The sequence below is a fragment of the Apodemus sylvaticus genome, chromosome 14 (assembly GCF_947179515.1).
Source record: "Apodemus sylvaticus chromosome 14, mApoSyl1.1, whole genome shotgun sequence".
NCBI lineage: Eukaryota > Metazoa > Chordata > Mammalia > Rodentia > Muridae > Apodemus > Apodemus sylvaticus.
In genome coordinates, this window is record NC_067485.1 from 69747835 (window position 1) to 69768028 (window position 20194).

Below are 20194 nucleotides of genomic sequence, written 5' to 3' on the forward strand. Positions count from 1 at the left end.
CCAGGGCTACACAGAGAAACCCTGTCTCAAAAAAAAAAAATTTAGAAAAAACACACAATAGAAACAGAGGGAAACGGGTTGTTTTCCTCATGATTTTACTAGCAGGTCAAGAAGCCCACGCTGACACTGGCCACATTAACAAGGCTCTGAGCTATCTGAGGGACGTGGGGTCAGTGCCAGGGGTGCTTTCGCCACTTTCTCTCATAATTCTTAACCTTCGACCTTTTGGATTCCCTGCCCTGCCCCCATTTGAAGAGAACTTGATGTCCATAGGATGTTTTTGTTTAATCTGATTGAAGTATGAAATATATATAATCTTGTACTTACACAACTGCTTTCTAAAACTGAAGTCTAGTCAGTCAAGGGCTTCTGTTAAGTTAAGGGGTATCGACAGGCAGCATTCGGAGCCCACAAACCTGCAACTGTTTATTGAGCCCACAAGGATCGTTCAGGTTATACTGAGGTCCGTGATGTTTGCATCTGCCCTGAACAGGTACAGAGATTTGTCCTTGTCACTATCCCCTGAAGACTAAATACAGCAACTATTTATGTAGCTTTCCTTTCCTTTTATTTCCGTTATCTTTCTGTTTCTTTCTTTTTCTTTATTCCTTTGTTTATTCTTCTCTTTTCATCTTCTTTTCCTGCCTTTGTTTTTTGTTCTCCTCTTCTGCCCTTTCTATCTCTTCTCCCTTCAATTTGTCTCTTCTTCCTTTTTTGAGACAGAGTCTGGCTATGTAATCCGGGCTGGCTTCAAACTTGATCTCCTCCCCTCTCAGCTTCCAAAGTGCTGAGACTATAGGTGTGCGCCAACACGCTAGACTTTCATAGATCTACAGTGTGTTCAGTAATAAGTAACTACATAGGACTTGAGATCCTCTTTATGGGTAGACTGGGTAGATTACGTGCACGCAGTTTGTCCATTAAATAAAGCATTGAACATCTTTGGTTTTGGTGTCTATGGATCAGCTTAGAGTTTGTTCCCTGTGGATACAGAAGGACCTCTTGTTTTTTGGATTTGTTTTTTTTTTTTCTTTTTTTTTCTTCGAGACAGGGTGTCTTTGTCAGGGTTTCTATTCCTACACAAACATCATGACCAAGAAGCAAGTTGGGGAGGAAAGGGTTTATTGAGCTTACACTTCCACGTTACAGTTCATCACCAAAGGAAGTCAGGACTGGAACTCAAGCAGGTCAGGAAGCAGGAGCTGATGCAGAGGCCATGGAGGGATGTTTCTTACTGGCTTGCTTCCCCTGGCTTGCTCAGATTGCTCTCTTATAGAACCCAAGAGCACCAGTCCAAAGGTGGAACCACCCACAAGGGGCCCTCCCCACTTGATCACTAATTGAGAAAATGACCCACAGCTAGATCTCATGGAGGCACTTCCCCAACTGAAGCTCCTTTCTCTGTGATAACTCCAGCCTGTGTCAAGTTGATACATAAAACTAGCCAGTACACAGGGTTTCTCTGTGTAGCCCTGGCTGTTCTAGAACTCACTCTGCAGACCAGGCTGGCCTTGAACTCTGAAATCCACCTGCCTCTGCCTCCCAGAGTGCTGGGATTACAGGCGTGCGCCACCACCACCTGTCTAAGATCTCTAACAAGGAAAAGGGGTTTGACTTAGCAAAAGCAAATAATTTCAAACAAAACTATCAATATGTCTTTTCTTCTGTGCTTTTAGTAATTGGTGCCAAGTCGAACTTTGAGGTTTTAAAGTTTGTGTTTGCTCCCCACGTGCTTATATTGAGCTGGGGCAGCACTTGCCGTTAGGCACTAGGACACTCACTCTGAAGAACAAAGCGGTGGCTTTGCCTTTGAGATGTTGTTACTAGGCCAGTGGCCAGGCAAAGAACAGCCACAATAAAAGGTAGTAAGCAATCAAATGGCACTTACCTCTGCGGTGGGGCAAAAGGCGTTTCTATGGTTGTAAGCATTCTGTTTTCCTTCCCACCCAGTGCATTTTCCATGGACTTGAGTTTGATTATACACCAGAGTCTTATCACAGCCTTGAATTTATTACTCTCCCTGCCTGACTTCTTCTTTTGGTTAGTATCAAAAACTCATGTTTTCTTGAAATAGTCACCACCCAGTTGCTAGAACCCGTGCTCCAATCTAAAGAGACTTTCTGCCGTAATCCTCATTCAGTTGCAGGAAAACTGCCACCTAAGGCTGAATAGTTCATTTGACACTGCACTCATCTTACAGTTCTAGAGGCTGGAAAGCTTAGGGTCAAGGGAACACACAGGTGGCACCCTGCTCACTCATGTGGACTTCATATGGAGTTCTGAGGTGCTGTTGTGTACCACAGGGGAAACAGAACACACACAGACATGCCAAATTAGTATTTTTTTTAACTGTCCGAGTTTGGAAATAACCTATGAAAATATCTATCCAGGCTGATGGAGATAGCAGAGGCAAGATGGATTAACAACTTCTCAAAGGCCTTCCCTGACTTCATTTCTCTTTTTGTTGTGCATGTGTGGTCTGAATGCATGTGTGTGTGTGTGTGTGTGTGTGTGTGTGTTCACACAGATATGGATATAGGTGACATCTGGTATCTTGATCAAACATGCTCCACCTTACATGTTGACACAGGGTTTCTCACAGGAATCCATACCACTGATTCAGCTAGTTTAGTTAGCTACCTTGCTCAGGTATTTAATTCCCAAGCATCTGGGATCACAGGAAAGCTACCATGTCCATCTAGCATTTATGTGGCGGCCACAGATGGAATTCTAGTCCTTCTGCTTGTGAAGCAAACCCTTTACTTGTTGAGCTAGGTCCCTGGGCCCGAACCCCATCTCTTATTACCTCAACTTCAATATGACTTTTGGTGGCAGCAGTCAGATCATAGAAGATCCTTTTGTTTTTCAGTTCTGCATAGTCTGGATAGACCTGCTTGCCATACACCTCCAGAGGTCCCAGGCAAACGCCCTATGGCAAGTTTTCAAGGCTATCTGTTGAATGACCCACTAAGGGCATGTTGAACTTGGCTTCTTTTCAAGAACACACGATTGGCGAGTCTCTGGCCTTTTCTCTCCAGCGTCTTAGTAGTGCTGACACGCACTGCAGGGGTTCTCACGGATATGCTCGTGGAGCCCTCTCGACGAAGTTAATTGCTGTGCTTTCACAGTAGAAATTGGCATTACTTGGGTAGGACTCAGGTCAGAAAGGTTTCCATCCAATCATTCTTTTATCCAACAAATACTTAGCGTATGCGACATGTTCTCTTGAGTGGCCACATATGTTCACTGGCTTGATAGTTTAGTGTTTGTAACTCAGGATTCTCTCAAGAAACAGAATCAATAGAATGTGTGTGTGTGTGTGTGTGTGTGTGTGTGTCTGTCTGTCTGTCTCTCTGTCTATCTCTGTATCACAGAGAAAGGGAGGTAGAGGTATTTTAAAGGTTTGACTCATAAACTCATTGGGACTAACAAAGTCAAAATCTACAGTGCAGTACTGCTCCTCACAAACTTCCTAGCCTCTGTTGCCTGGACACAGAGTGCTTTATTCTTCTTTCAGAACCTCGCTGATTGCTCTGAAGGCCTATAATTGATCAGATGATATCCACTTGGTTTATTGACTGCAGTCTTTCTTCAAGCCAACTGATGGTAGACTTTACCCTCCTTACAAATGACCTCCCTAGGAATCCTAGATTACTGTTTGATTAAATACCTTGTATATTATATATACCAACTTAGTATAGCCTGCCCAAGTTGACACTCAAGGTTATTCCAAAGCACTTGATAAAGGAAAAAGAGTCTCAGTTTTTTGTATCCAGAAACCCTGGACTCTAGTCTCAAATTGCTAAATGGTTCTCACAACCATTTCTTAAACAATCGGAGCCCAATTTTACCTTTCCTTAAAATTATTGGGGGGATGGACAATAGACAGAACGTTTCCAAGTTTGCCTCTATAGTTCTGAATCTTTTAAGTTAATCCAGTTTCCTGAAGGATTTTTCTCCCATCTTTAAAAAAAAAGTGCCCTCTTCCCTGTGTTTGTAGATGTGGTGATAGGGAATTGTAACTCAGTGAAAAAGTGTTCACTGGGGAGAGGCAGAGGAAAAATGAACTTTTAAGATGGCTCCTGGTGGCAGCCATCTTGAGGGAACTGGTGGGAGGGGTAGAAGCTGAGGACAGTGCTATAGCTTTATTGTCACAGAGCAACGAAGACCCTCCTGCTTGGAGGATCTGCCAGTCACATCTGATTATGTTACTGATAGCTCTATTCTGAGACCCAAACCAGAGCTATTATCACCATGACAGTCAGTTTCTTCTCAAGGATTTCTCTCAGACCATCTAAGCTTAGCTTAGAGATAAGTTGGTGGTAAACACAACTTTGAGAGGGTCAAGCCACAAAGTCTATACATTTGCTGACTTGGTTCAGATGGTTGGTTTCCTTTGAAATATGTGTTTCCCTTCCCTTGGCAGTGAGAATGTTGTCAGATACATTAAGCTGTCACTAAACTGGCTCTGAATTCATGCCTGGCCTCTGAGAGCAGGAGTTGTCTCAAATCTGTAGCAAGGGATCGCATCCAAGCCCTTGTCTTAAGAAACATTTTTCATGCTCCCCAGGCCTGTGTATTATCTTTGACTAAATAACTTTAAGAGAGGGGAGCTAGTGAATTTTTCCAGATATGGGTTGTAAGGAAAACAAAGTATCCATATGGTTATTACAGACATACAGCAGTTGTGATGTCTGGCAAAAATCACTTGTATCTCAGATGCTCCAATTCAGATGAAATGTGATTGTTACTCAATTATAAAAAATTAAATTATACAACTCCTACTTGCTTGTTAAAAAGCCCAGTGTTGAGGCTTCTCACAGTGGCCTCAAGATAGCATTCAGGGCTTTTTGTGCTTGGTCAAAGGTTCAACTGCTTTTAGAGGCTGGCTCCCTTCAATGGGTGTATGCATGAAGAGCCCACTCTACACATATGTACATGAAGAGCCCACTCTACACATATGTGCATGAAGAGCCCACTCTACACATATGTGCATTAAGAGCCCACTCTACACATATGTGCATGAAAAGCCCACTCTACACATATGTGCACGAAGAGCCCACTCTACACATATGTGCACGAAGAGCCCACTCTACACATATGTGCACGAAGAGTCCACTCTACACATATGTGCACGAAGAGCCCACTCTACACATATGTGCATGAAGAGCCCACTCTACACATATGTGCATGAAGAGCCCACTCTACACATATGTGCATGAAGAGCCCACTCTACACATATGTGCATGAAGAGCCCACTCAACACATATGTGCATGAAGAGCCCACTCTACACATATGTGCATGAAGAGCCCACTCTACACATATGTGCATGAAGAGCCCACTCTACACATATGTGCATGAAGAGCCCACTCTACACATATGTGCATGAATAGCCCACCCTACACATATGTGCATGAAGAGCCCACTCTACACATATGTGTATGAAGAGTCCACTCTACACAACATGTTCATATATTTGTGTATGCACATGTTGATGTGCTCTATGTGTATAAATTGACATCTATTATTTATTACCTTTTTACCACCTTTATGATAATGACATACCTATCTATTGAATTAGATACTTTATAGGGTCAGCTTTGTACTTCCAGGGTAACATTGTATTATATAATATTTGATTTACATGGCTAAGTCTCTCATATATGAATGAGAGAATTTATATATACATATATATGTATATATAAATGTGTATATATGTGTGTGTATGTGAGAGAGACATTGAAGTAGAAAAAGGACTTGGAGAAAGGATAAAAAGATTGAGAGAGAGAGAGAAAGAGAGAGGAGAAAATGGAAATATATGTCTTGAAAACAGAAAGGGAGCTACTTGAAGGAAAGGGAGCGGCAACAGTGGTGTAATGGTCATGATGGTGGTGAAGGACATGGGGGAGGGGCAAATAAGAGCAAAGAATGGCATGCATATATGGAACTGTCATAATTAAATCCACTTGTTTGTATGCTGCTAAAAATTAACTTAGTGCAAGAGTGGGGCTGGGAAGATGGCTCAGGGGATAAAGAGTTTGTTGCAAAACTATGATGACCTGAGTTCAAATCCCTAGCACCCACATAAAAGCCAGGCATGGTAGTGTGTGTGTTTGTAGCCCCAGGTCTGGGGGAAGGAGTTGGAGACAGGTGAGTTCCTGGAGCTCGATGGCCCGACATTCCAGCGTCTGAGCTATATGCTCAGTGAGAGACCTTGTCTGAGAAGACAAGTAGAGAGCAATTGAGGAAGACCCCAGATGTCAACCTCTGACTTCTGTGTGCATGCCCACATGTGAGAGCGCACCCATGTACGTATAAACACATGTGTTTACCACATACCTGTGTGCACACACACATACATGCTTAGACATTACCAAACACATCGACCAGACCATACACGGTAAACATAGCTTACAGCACAAATTGTTTTCTTATACAAAGATAAGAGGTGTGTGTACCTTAAATAAGAACTCCTATATTCACAGGCAATAGTTATTAAAAACAGTATGGTTCTATTTGTTCAAAGCTTTGAGAAGTGTTGACACTTTGATCTGTACTTGGTCTTGGTTATTTTGTTTTAATTTATTTAGACAGGGTCTTGCTGGCATAAAACTCACAATCCTCCTGCCTCAGCCTCCGAAGTGGTGGGATTACAGGCATATCCTACCATTCTGGGCTCTCTGGTTTGTAGTTTCTGGTGGATGAGAGCACAACAGATACCTTTGAGCATAGAGGATACAAGGTGGGCCTGCTGGGCCTCCTTTCTGTCTCCTCCCAGCTGAGAGAACTTGGAGACCACCTTCGTGAAGCTGAGTGAGGGAGATGAGGCTCCAAAGCCAGGTAGATGAGACAGGAAGGAGGTTGTCAACCTTTGTCAAGTTTCTTCCCCCCTCAGGTTGCAATAAAACAGGAAAGATGGATAGATGTCTACCTGCTCAGACTGGAGCAGTGGCCAGTCTCTCTGTGAAAGCCTGTGGGACAGCTGGAAAGCTGCAGGCTGGGGGTGATATTAATCTGAAATGGGATTTCCTCCCTCACCTAGCAAGTCTTACAGGAGCATTTTGAAATTTTGAAACTAGTTCAAACATTAGGAATTCAGAGGGAGAGGCTCTGTAACCAAAGTCCTTCCGGCCACTGGGTAGGGATGCTTTCCAGTCCTGCTAACCACCTTGACTGTCTTTGGAAGTGGACTCAAGGCAGCCTTAGGATCCATTCTGGGTGACTTACATTCTTCCCCTAAGAATGGCTCACCTTTGACCTCTTGTCTCTCTAGCTCTAAGAGCCCTAGTTCAGGGCACATGTCTGTAGGCAGCTGGTCATGGCCTTGAGGACTGGGGATACCCTAGGATTTCTCTCCCAAAGACTTTATAGACAAAGTCACTTCCTCACCCTTCTGTCTGGAGCAATGTCCAGTGTTGGCCATTCTTCATCGATGCCATTTCCCAGCCTTGGCTGCTCAATTCCCAACAATGTACAGAGAACCAGAGCTATGAAGTTAGAGGGCATTCGGCCAACTCCTTGTTGTGGGACCAGAGCCCTATATGGGTGAAATTTTACAAATACCGAATAATTTCTTATAAGAATGTCTCCTACCCTTCAGAGCTAAAGGAAATTTCTTTAGAAATTCACATTTGAGTGTTTGTTTTGGAGCCTCATCTTGTTTGGGAAGGCTGGGATGGGGGTCTCTGTGTTTGGATTCCATCTCTCTCTGGGAACATTAATACAGAAGTGAAGGAGCAGATGTGCGGGACCCTTCCATGCAGATGGTGCTGGAATCTTCTTCCTCCCTCTTATTATCTAGTACCAGATAGCAGCAGCAGATGGGACCAGACCCTCCCTTCACAATGTGCTGACCCAGCGGTAGGGATGGAGGCAAGACGGTGACAAATATCTGCAGAACTTGTGTAGGCATGACGAAGCTGTGTCTAAGCCTTCTTCCCGTGCTGTCCCTGATTGCGCATCACTTGGGACCCCCCCCCCCCCCAGTATACACTCATGTTCCCTTCCACCTGCAGGCCCTGCCTCTGTCTATCACATGCCTCCAGAGAGCAAGGATGCCCTTCCCAACACATGACCATACTCTGCGTGGTCCACCAGGAGCACAGTGCTAAGGAAGAGGGTGCAACCCTGGTGCCTTAGCCGGGGATCTTCTGGGTCCCAAGTACGAGGATCATCATCTGGCAAGGGTAGGGATGCTGAGGGAGTCCTGCCTTGAGGACTTCTGAAGTGGGGTTCTCTCCAGGAAAGTGTTGCAGAGACACAGGTGGTCTGGGTCCTAGGATTAGATTCCAGATGCTGCAATTGCATAATCTCCCCGGTGTACCACGAGTAAGGGTGGCCCACTGCTCTTTTGCCTGTGTTTTACACAGACCCAGATGCTCTTTATGTTTGGTGCATTTGCACTACTCTACAGTGGGTTTCAAGGGAATTCTATTTTCATGCCTTTCTATGCTGATGAAGCTCTCAGTTTCCACTAAGGTCCCCAGTCCTGGAAACTGGTTTTGGCTATACTGAGTACTTGTCTGGGAAAGAAGTACTCAGAAGGCTTTACTTTGTGAAAGAGTGCAGCTCTACAAGAAGGGCCTCAGGGATGCTGTCAAAGGCTTTTCCTTCTGGTTTTGCTCCTGTGTGGCTTTTCTCCGTACTTTGTCTTTGTTGGGGCAGTTCACATCTGTATTTTGGAGTGCCTAGTCTGTGTGTCACAGCCCACGCCCTGGCTGTTAAATGAGGTGTCTCATTCATGATTAAGTGATCCCCTCCCCAATACAATTTATGATATCATAGAGGGAGCTGTAGAATCATGTCCTATCACAGAAAGAGCAAATAGGTCTGGGGGAGGGGCTTAACTCCATCCGTAGAATGTGTTTCTTGGAAATAGGAGCATTTCTTTGATTCCCCAGAACCTGCACTACAAAGCAGGGTATGGTGGCAAGTGCCTGTGATCCCAACACTGGAAAGGCAGAAATAAGCAGATCCTGGGGCTTGCTGGGCAGCCAGCCAGGCCTATTTGGAGCACTCTAGGCCAGTGAGAGACTGGTATCTCCTATCCTGCTGACCTGAACATCCGTGGAGCACACTACCAGGGGCAGGAGGTGGCCTTTGAGTGTGCCTTAGTTTCCAGAAAGCTGTTCTGTCACTCACTGGACCAGGGAAACAGTGACATAATGAAGTGTGTGGTTTACTAAATAGATGACCTCATAGTCTAGCTTTCATCTGCAGAGTAGAATTGAACCAGGTCAAGGGATGAGGCACCGGGAGCTCAGATGCCAGGTAGCTTGAGAAGAATGGGGACAGCAGGGAAAGGCCAGAATATGGCTGTCAGAGCAGGTGTCCAGCAAGCAGTCCATTTGGTCACATGGGTAGGGAAAGAACTTTTCACATCAGCCACTATCCCTCCATGTCTCTCCACTTCAGCACCCTCTGAGAAGCTTTCAAGACACTGGCAGAGAAGGTCTGGGCTTCTGTTTCTCTCTCGTGGCATCATTCCCTGGCTTACAAACCAAGCCGTCTCACCTCAGTGATTCCTCCTTTCCAGAAGACTGGCCGGACCCAACCTTTCTCTATTTGTTCCATCTGGTGCTAAACTCACAGTGTACTAGATAACACACGGGCCTTGACTGTGACACACACTTGGGATCTTTTTCTTATTTTAAAAGAAAGTCACACTAGGTCCCCAAGGCATAATCAGATCTATTATTACATCCTGTTTCAAGAAAGGACAGGGCTAAAATCCAGGCCAGATGGCACTTGAGCAAGCAGGCCACCTGCTCCCATTTGGGACTATTCAGGTTTTGAGGGCCCTGGAAACTTACCTAGGTTGCTTTGTGCTACATCTTGGTTAAAAGCTGTCCATTTGGAATTCTGAGTATTGGTCAGGTGTTGTAGTCATAAGAAACAAGGACAGAATCATCAGGATGATGGAGAATTAGGTTTGGGGCCAGTATCCAGGGACACCACTTCAAACCATGCTGCAGAACCAGCCTAGAAGGATAGCTATATTGCCACTGAAAGTTCCCACACTGCCACTGAATCCTCGGACTCTATTATTATACAAGCATTTCTATCGTTGCTGGCATGGGAATACAAACTTGCTTAATGGGCAGAGTTCACAATTTTGTTTACCTTAAACTGGTAGCTTCTCATCCAGTCTTGGTGATGGGCCAAGAATCTTACATAGGAGATCCAGTTAGGGCCAATGACATAGAAGTGGAGAAGAATAGAATGTTGACCTAGCTATCTTCAGCATCCTTGACCTGAGTAGGCTCTGTTGTCTTCCTGAAATCCCACATGAGAAATCCTCTAGTCAGTAGAGAAAGGGACAAATAATAGGTGTCTCAAAAGCATGACAGGTACTCACCTTCCTCCAATAGATCCATCCCTGACCTCCATGTCCTGATTCCAAACTTAAGGACTTTCATTCATTTAATGTATACTTGAGTACTTGAGAATCAGTCTCTATTATTTCTTCTGGGAATAACTTCTTTCCCATGAAGCTAATAATCTAGCTTGGAAGTTGAACAAAATAAAGTAGTGGGCAGTGAGTGTATGGAAGATGACCTGAGGTATGCCATCAGGAGAGGTGACATGGAATCTAGGTGGATAAGTAGGAACTAATTGTCAGGGTATTGGTGGGGTAGGGGTATAAGAGGAAGAACTAAAGCTAAATATAGTTGCAAAATGGAATCTGGTAGAGTTTGAAGTGGAGGGACAGGCGGAGACACATCATGAGAGCTTTGTATGCCTTTCTGAGGAGTTTGGATTTTATGTCTAAGATTATAGAAAAATCATTGATAGAAATTTAAGGCAAATCAGTTTCCAGATAATGCCTCATCATGGGAAATAAATGGCATAGGGCTGACCACACTACAGGTGAGCAGAGAAATCTGTAGTTGATTGTAGAGAGTTGGAGAATTCAAGAATGGTATGATTTCATATGCTAACTGGCTAGTTGTGGGGCGTAAAAGAGGGGAAGTCACAGATGATAGCTAGTTTATCACTTGAGCACCTATATGGAGAGTGACATTAAGCTTAGGGGAGAGAAGATATAGCGGGTGTGAGGTGCTTATGAGGCACCGAATAGAGACAAATTGCAGGCAGATGGAACTGTGGGTCAGAACATCAGGGAGTGGGCTAAGTTGGGGATAGGAGTGGTGGCTAACTGGAACAGACTGGGAAAGTTAGCAAAGCACACCTCCGGGTGTGTCCATGAGGGCATTCTCAGAGATTGACATGGGAACTGATGGGGAAAGAGCACACTCTGAGTATGGGCAGGCCTGTGTGGAAGAGAAGAAGGAAGCATTAGAACAGACGTTGGTTGGCTCTCTCTGCTTCCTGGAGGCTGGGTGGTGAGTGGCTGGGATTCACCGAACCCTTCCACCATAATGGCCTACTCCACTGTAGGCATAGAGATAATGTGGCTAGTCAACCACAGATTTTATGACCTGAAACTATGAGCCAAGAAGAATCTTTCTTTTAAATTCTTTAAACTTCTGTCTCTCAGATACTTGACCCAGTTGTATAAAGTAGTTAACAGGAAGATTAACATGTAGTCTCTGGTAAAGTTATAGACATGACTAGTGTTATAGAATGACTCAGAATGAGAAGACAGGAGACAGAGCTGTGCTGTATGGTAATAAGTAATTTGTAATTACAGAGAAATTACAGAGTTCAGGCAGCCTACAAGGGAACTTGGAAGAGTCTAACTCAGAGGCAAGAAGAAAAGCCAAGGAGAAAATTTTAAAGAGTGAGTATAAAGTCCAAGAAACATAAGCACTAAAAAGCTATCTGGTGTTGGTAGAATGACATCTTTGGAGAGTTGTTAATGTGGAGGAATATCCCCGAGGTGTGTAGGAAACTGAAGTCAGTATAGAGGAAGGAAGGGGACACTTCCGCATGTGCTTTGATTACCAAGGACAAGGATGTGATATGGTTGGAGCTAAGGGAGACAGGGCTAAAATCTGCTCATTGCCATCTTGCCAGCCTTAAAACAAACGAATTCTTCAAGAGTTTCATGCAACGTGTTCTGATCATATTCAGCCCTCCCCAAACTCTTCCCATTTCTACCTGCTTTCTATAACCCTTTTCAACTTTGTGTGCTCTTCTACATTCTTCAGTTGGCTAAGAATCAAGAGATGGGTATGGCCTACTGTTGTGAACTAGCAACAACTGTAGGCTACTGGAGAGAGAGAGCCAGAGCCAGAGAGAGTGAGCCAGAGAGAGAGAAGCAGAGAGAGACAGACTGACTATTGTTGGATGTGTGGCCTTCCGCTGCAGAGTGGTTGACAACCAGGGGCTCTGGCAGCCTTGTATTACATGCCTTTGAGTGCATGGCCTCTAATCTACTGTCTCCCCTACCCACCCAAACCCTAGGACCTTGGTCCATGAGGGAAAGAGAAACATTTTATCCAGCATTTAGCAGATATTTTGTAAGCAGCTTCTATATTCTAAGTACTGGTTTTGGGATTATCAGTAGATGAACTAGAAAATGATGGCTGATCTCATGAAACCCAGGTTCTCTGGGTAAGCCTAATAGCTAGACAGACAGAAAGAAAGACAGATAAGAGATTTATAAAGTACCCGGAAAAAAACCAGGTAGGACAAGATAAGAGAAATCCCTATTGCATGGAGATCCCTTTTATATGACAGCTATTGACATGTTAAATGTGTATGTGTAGTGTGTGTATATGTGTCTGTGTGTGTGTGTGTGTGTGTATGTGTGTGTGTGTATAGGGAGGCTCCACACTAGCTTTCTAAATGTTACCACCAGCTTATTGAACCAAAGTCACTAATGAGGAAGAAAAGAAGACATGTTAGGTTACTTAGAAAGAGTGTTTAATGACACAAAGGATCAATCACATACATCGTTAAGCTATCTGACATCAGAGCAGACTCAGTGCCTAGCCCTCATTGCAATCTTCTGTTCGCCACCTGTGCATCACGGAGAAGTTACCGTGTGGCTTCTGGATGGTTCTGCAGCTCTTAATTCCTGGGAGATATGTATTTAGAAAGGTGAGGAATCATTCTGGGAAATAAAACTGCTGGCTGTGGCGGGCTGGAGAGATGGCTCAGCAGTTTATAGCACTGACTGCTCTTCCATAGGTCGTGAGTTCAAATCCCAGCAACCATATGGTGCCTCACAACCATCTCATAATGAGATCTGATGCCCTCTTCTGGGATATCTGAAGACAGCTACTGTGTACTTACATATAATAAATAAATAAATAAATAAACAAACAAGCAAACAAATCTTTAAAAAAAATGCTGGCTGTGGTGGTGCAGGCCAGTAATCCCAGCTACTCATGAGGCTAAGGCAAGAGGACTCCAAATTCCAGGCCTCGTCTCGAGAACCTGTCTCCTGAAACAGAACTGCCAGGTGCAGTGCTAGCCTAACGAGCAGGAAGCCCGAGGTGCAGGTCTCTGATCACAAACTGACAAGAACCAGTTCTGGGACCAGGGGTTGATAAGTTCGTGAGATTGTATTTAAATTTGGTTTTCATGGGACCCCAGATCTAGCATGTGCATTTTGAGTGGAAAAGGGTAGCCTTGGTCCCTCTTGGAGATACTGAGATCTCTACTTGGTATTTCTTCCCCTCCGACTTCCTTCAGGGATATGCCAACATGTTGTCTAGATTAAGACATGGAGTTAGACTCCAGAAAACCAAACAACCCTATTAAAAAAAGGGAAACAGAGTTAAACAAAGAATTCTCACCTGAAGAACTTCAGATGGTGGAGAAGCATCTTAAAAAATGCTCAACTTCATTAGTCATTAGGGAAATGCAAATCAAAACAACCCTGAGATTTCACCTTACACCAGTCAGAATGGCTAAGATTAAAAATTCAGGAGACAGCAGGTGTTAGAGAGGGTGTGGAGAAAGAGGAACACTCCTCCACTGCTGGTGGGGTTGCAAATTGGTACAACCACTCTGGAAATCAGTCTGGCGGTTCCTCCGAAAACTGGGCACCTCACTTCCAGAAGATCCTGCTATACCACTCCTGGGCATATACCCAGAGGATTCCCCACCATGTAATAAGGATACATGCTCTACTATGTTCATAGCAGCCCTATTTATAATTGCCAGATGCTGGAAAGAACCCAGGTATCCCTCAACAGAAGAATGGATGCAAAAAATGTGGTATATCTACACAATGGAGTACTATTCAGCCATTAGAAACAATGAATTCATGAAATTCTTAGGCAAATGGATGGAGCTAGAGAACATCATACTAAGTGAGGTAACCCTGACTCAAAAGGTGAATCATGGTATGCACTCACTAATAAGTGTATATTAACCTAGAAAACTGGAATACCCAAAACATAATCCACACATGAAATGAGGTACAAGAAGAAAGGAAGAGTGGCCCCTTGTTCTGGAAAGACTCAGTGAAGCAGTATTTGGCAAAACCAGAACGGGGAAGTGGGAAGGGGTGGGTGGGAGGACAGGGGGAGAGAAGGGGGCTTACAGGACTTTCGGGGAGTGGGGGGCTAGAAAAGGGGAAATCATTTGAAATGTAAATAAAAAATATATCGAATAAAAAAAAAAAGAAGAGTACTAAAAAAAAAAAAAAAAAGACATGGGGTTGTACCTGCCCGGCTTCCAGCTCCCTGGTATGGTGGCAATTGTCTCTGTCTCTGTCTCTGCCTCTGTCTCTGTGTCTCTCTGCTTCTCTCTCTCTGGCTCACTCTCTCTGTCTCTGTCTCTCTCTGTCTCTCTCTCTCCCCAGTAGCCTACAGTGGTTGCTAGTTCACAGCAGTAGGACATACCCATTTCTTGTATCTTGCTTTTGCTTTGTTCCTTGACCAGGCTGTCCTGGGGCTCTGCCTCAGCCCCTGCCCTGCTCTCCTCTTCCCTCTTTTTCTCAGCCTACTGTTATGACCCGATCCCTCATTTCGATGGGCACATTGCCTACCGCATCTCTGACTGCCCCTGCCATGGAGGTCGCCATGTTTGTGCTGTTTGCTTGTTGGGAAACCCTAGTATCCCTTGCTGATTATTCCTGGGACTCAATTGAATGCTCTTAAGAGTTCCATGTATCATTTTTCAGCCACTTTGGAAGTTTGAATAAAAATGGTCCCCATAGGCTCTTAGGGTGTGGCCTAATTAGGAGGTGTGGCCTTGGAGGAAGTGTGTCACTGGGGTGGGCATTGAGGTTTCAGGTGCTCAAACCAGGTCCAATGTCACTCTCTCCTCCTGCTGCCTTTGGATCAAGATATAGAACTCTCAGCTGCTTCTCCAGTACCATGTCTGCCTGCCTGCTGCTATGCTTACTACCATAATGATAATGGACTAAACCTTATTGTCAAAGTAAGACAGCCCACAATTAAATGATTTTTTTTTCTTTGTAAGAGTTGCTTTGGTCATGGTGTCTCTTCACAGCATTAGATATCTTAAATAATACAGCCACCACACTGGATTTTTCTCTTAAGACCTCTGAGGACTTCTCTTCTTCTTTTTTCTCCTCCTCCTCCTCTTCTTTTTCTTTCTCTCTCTCTTTCTCTAAATGAACCTGAGCTTACATACACTAAACAGATAGACTTTGTCAAATTGTCCTTAGTTATGATCAAGTTGTCCTGAGACACACTAACTCTGGCATGTGAGAGATAGTATCCTCAGGATCCCACCTAATTGTTGAAAAGATAGACTTTATAGTTTACGGCGGTGTTAGGTTTATAGAAAAGTTGATTGAAAACTATAGCAAGTTTTCATTTTCCCATCTTGTCAGTTCTCTCCCTCCTTTGGTTTCCTCTATTAATGTTCTGCACTGGCATAGTTATAATTGAGTTGATAATATCATTATTGTTTAAAGTGTATAATTTAGATCAGGGTTAAGGCTCAATATTGTGTGACTCTACAGGTTTGGTAAAATGTATCAATGTATTTACTCTATCAGTATAGATATATACTGTAGAGATAATATATAGTATAGATATATATTGTATATATAAATATATAAATGTCATGTTTCTACTCAAACAGTATTGTACACAAATTTAAACTGACCTAAAAATGTGCTGTGTTCCTAGTTAACCTTTGGAAGCTCTGCTGTTTTACTTCTGAAGCTCAGTGTTTTCCAGAATGTCACATAGTGGTGACTGTTTAGTGTGACACTTTTTCCAGAATGTCACATAGTGGTGACTGTTTGGTGTGACACTTTTTACTTTCCTTGTCTACCTTGCTTCCTCTTCCTCTTTTCCTTTTGCTCTCTCTTCCTCTTTCCCTCCTTTTCTTCTTCCTAGGGCCTTGCACTCACTAGGCAAGAACTCTCATGCTGAGCTGTGCCCCAGGTCTCCTTATTTTCTCCATTGTATAATTAGGTGGGCCTTGAACTCACTGTGCTGATTCCTCTACTTCAGCCTCCTACATGCTAGGATTGCAAGTATGTACACCATACTTGGCAGTAATTTTTTAATACTTACATAATAGCCTATTGATCCACTCAGCTATTGGTGGTTGTCTTGATTGCTTCCAAATTTTGCAAAGTTCTGGATAAAGCTGCCATCAGGATACAAATGTAGGTTCTGTGTGGATCTAAATTGTTGGATAATTTGGGCAAATCAACACTGTTGCTGGGTTGGATGGAAGGCGTTTGTCTCCACAAGTGTTGTAAGAGACGGCTAAGCTGTACTGAAAATGATTCTGCCGATCTCCACTCCCCACAGTGATGAAGGAGCATTTCACTTGCTCCATGTCCCCAGCCGCATTTGATGTCCTCAGTGTTCCAGATTTCAGCCATTTGGCTGAGTTTTTCCTGGGTCACCTGGATATCTACTGATGTCGCCAGCATCCTCTCTTGCTCCTTTTCGCTCTCCCTGGTCCTGTTCTCCCTGGGTTGGCTGCAGCAGTATTTTATAGAGATTTACCCCAGTGTGTTTCTAATTGACTCTAGGAGTTTTTCCAAATTCCTGACCAGAGACTGTGAATACAATAAATTGCCTTGAGCCTCAGTTTGGAGGTTACTTAGCACACAGTAGGTGTGGCACATCTACTCACTGTATCATGCAGACTCCCTGCAACTGGTCCTACAGGTGGTCCTGCAGGTACTGTTGACCCAATTTTGTATTAATCATCTAAATCTCATTCTTCAGGTGTTGTGTGACATGCTTCAGGCTGAGTAGAAGTAGGCTACTGCTGAGAATCCTCACGGAATCTTTCAGAACTGAAAAGGCCCCAAGAGACCATCTCATTGCACAGCTAAGATTTAGAGACCTAAAGAGGTCAGGGGACTTGGCTAAATTCAAGTAGGAATTCAGGAGGCAAAGCCCAGCGGTAACCCAAGAGGGTCACTTTCCAGCCTATAGTGATGTCTCCGTATAAGTGGGGTGGGCTCACCGGTGGCATGGAGAATTTCTAGTGTTTTATTTTCTGAACTGTACTTTTATCTTTCTCTTAGTTCTCATCTACATCTGAGTTAGCATTCCTAGTTCCTTATCTCATCTAATTTAAGGCTATCTGAAGACAGCACAACTCCGTGGCTCAATGTGTTTTCAGATGTAAATTTGGGCACTTGTTGCCTCTGTAACTCTGGGCAAGTTACTCCAATTTGCTGAGTTTGTTTTCTTAGCCTTAGAATTGGAGAACCTTTCTCCCTGGTTGTTGTACATTTGAATGTATAAATACTGTTAAATTAAAAAAGCTCATGCACGTGAACTGTGCTTACAGAGCTAGCACATAGTGAGTGTTCCACAGGGGGTAGGGCTATTTCTGATGTCAGACATTAAAATGTACAAGGACAGAGTTTTTGCCCATGGGGGAGGTTTGTTCCATGATATGCTGCACATTTTATAATGTTGCTATCAGTCAGGAGATGAACTTATATTTTTTAAGGAGAGGAAGAAAAAAAAGATCATCAAACTGATACTTGGTCTGAGATTAGCCTATAAATGTGTAATTTTATTCAGCTTTAAAAAATTGAAATCAGGAAATGTGAAGCTAAATAGATAGATCTGGAAAGTATAGTATGAAGCAACACACACATAGACATATACACACACAGACACAGATATATATACATACAGACACAGACACATAGACATACACACACACATAGACATACACACACAGAGACATACACATACACAGACATATACACACACACAGACATACACACACAGACACACACACACACACACACAGACACACACACAGAGGTTCCCATTGTGAGTATAAGTGTGGGTAAAGCCTGGAAAAGTAGAAAAGAGACCAAGGGGGGGTAATAATAGGTAAAGAGAAAAGATGAGGAGTGGGGCAAAGGCATTTGGGATTTAGCCAGGTGGTAGTAGTGCACACCTTTAATCCCAGCACACAAAAGGCAGAGTCAGGTGGATCTCTGAATTTGAGGCCAGCGTGTTTTACCAAGGGAGTTCCAGGATAGCCATAGCTGCACTGAAAAACTCTGTCTTGAAAGACCAAAAAGGAAGAAAGAAAGAAAGAAAGAAAGAAAGAAAGAAAGAAAGAAAGAAAGAAAGAAAGAAAGGAGGGAAGGAGGGAAGGAAGGAAGGAGGGAAGGAGGGAAGGAAGGAAGGAAGGAAGAAAAGAAAAAGGGAGAGACTTGGGGGAGGGGAACTACCACCAGTAGTTAGCGGTGAGGAAGATGGAGAAAGGAGGCACATCATAAAGCATTGTTTGGCAATATCATAGATATCCACCATCTTATATGCTAATTTGAAAAATTATGTGTCAGGAGAGGTGGCTCAGAGGTTGAGAGAGCTTGCTGTCCCTGCAGAGGACCAGAGTTTGGTTCCCAGCATCCAGGTCCAGCTGCTCACACATGCCTATGTCTGGGGAATATGAAGGTACCGTGCCCATGTGTGCATGCACATTCAGAGACACACAGACAGGCAAGTAAATAATACAAACAAACTTTTTTTAAATGGAGGAATGGAGAGAGAGAGAGAGAGAGAGAGAGAGAGAGAGACCTTAGGGCATTTACCTGTGGGAAGAAAATACTTTTATTGTTGGGAGAAAAGGACAGATTTCTCTCTGTCTCTGTCTCTGTCTCTGTCTCTCTCTTTCCTCCTCCTTCTTTTCTTCTTCTTCTTCACCCCACCTTCTCTCTTTCCCCTTTCCTCTGTCATCATCCCTCTATAATTCCATGATATACAAATAACAGAAGCCACATGCGTGAGACAGAAGAGCCCACCGTGAGGCAGGAGGAAAGGCAGGAGGCGCTTCAGCTTTTCTGGTAGCCCTCACAAGGCCTCCAGCTCTGTTCTGCTCCAGGAATTCCTCTCGGCTCGCTTGCCTTCTTCATTTCTCCCTCTGTGTTTTCACAAACTCTTCTCTTCCCTTCCTCGGGCAGTGAGGTCTGCTGCGTGACCACGAAGAGGCCACCTGGTCTCGATTTCCAAGTTGAGAGCCTTGCACAGCATTATCAAGACTCCAGTCTATTCCACTGTGATCTTTAGCCACAGCCTTATGTTCTATTGGCAACACATACCATTGCACTTTTTAAATTCTATTTTTAGATGACCTTTTCAAATTTCTAACATTGACTATTCAGGAATAATATTTACCCCTGGCCAGAGTTAAGATAACTTTTTGGAAATGACCAATTAATGATTCATGATGTTTATACTTAGAGAAGGACTTTAGTGTATCTTGGACTTAGAAACTAGCACTGATTGATGGAGACAGGGGGGTAAATTGAGTTATAACATATATTTTATGTTTTCTTAAAGGAGTAGATTTTCTGTGCTTTCAAAAACTGTGGTTCTCTCCAATATGGTGGGAAGCTGAGGAGTATACAAATGGAAAATGGCTGGAGGGATAGTCATGGGTCTACAAGATGGCTGGCCAAGGGTTCCGCTTCCTCCTCAGCTTGGGGCAAGTTTTCAAAACATTCCCAACTCCACCTGTATTTTAATTCAGCTTGACCTCAAACTAACTCTCTTTGTCTCCCTTTCTGTTTGTTTCTGTCTGTCTGTCTGCCTGTCTCTGTCTGTCTCTCTCCCCCTCTCCATGTCCTCTCTCTCTCCTCTCTCTCTCTCTCTCTCTCTCTCTCTCTTTCTCTCTCTCTCTCTCTCTCTCTCTGTCTCCCGCCCCTTCCCCAGTCCAGGCTGTCTTCAAACTGTGTGGATTGCTATGGATGACTTTGAATTTCTGATCCTCCTGCCTCTGCCTCCTGAATTCTGAGATTACAGGCACATTCTTCACCTCATATTGCTTGAACGCAGGGTCGTGTGTGTGCTAGGCAAG

General features: G+C 43.8%; 1 protein-coding gene across 1 annotated transcript in view; it reads left to right on the plus strand.

The window, feature by feature from the left end:
• The window catches only part of Fam107b (family with sequence similarity 107 member B), a 218629-nt gene that overhangs the window by 13700 nt on the left and 184735 nt on the right, over window positions 1–20194 (plus strand). The window lies entirely within an intron of this gene.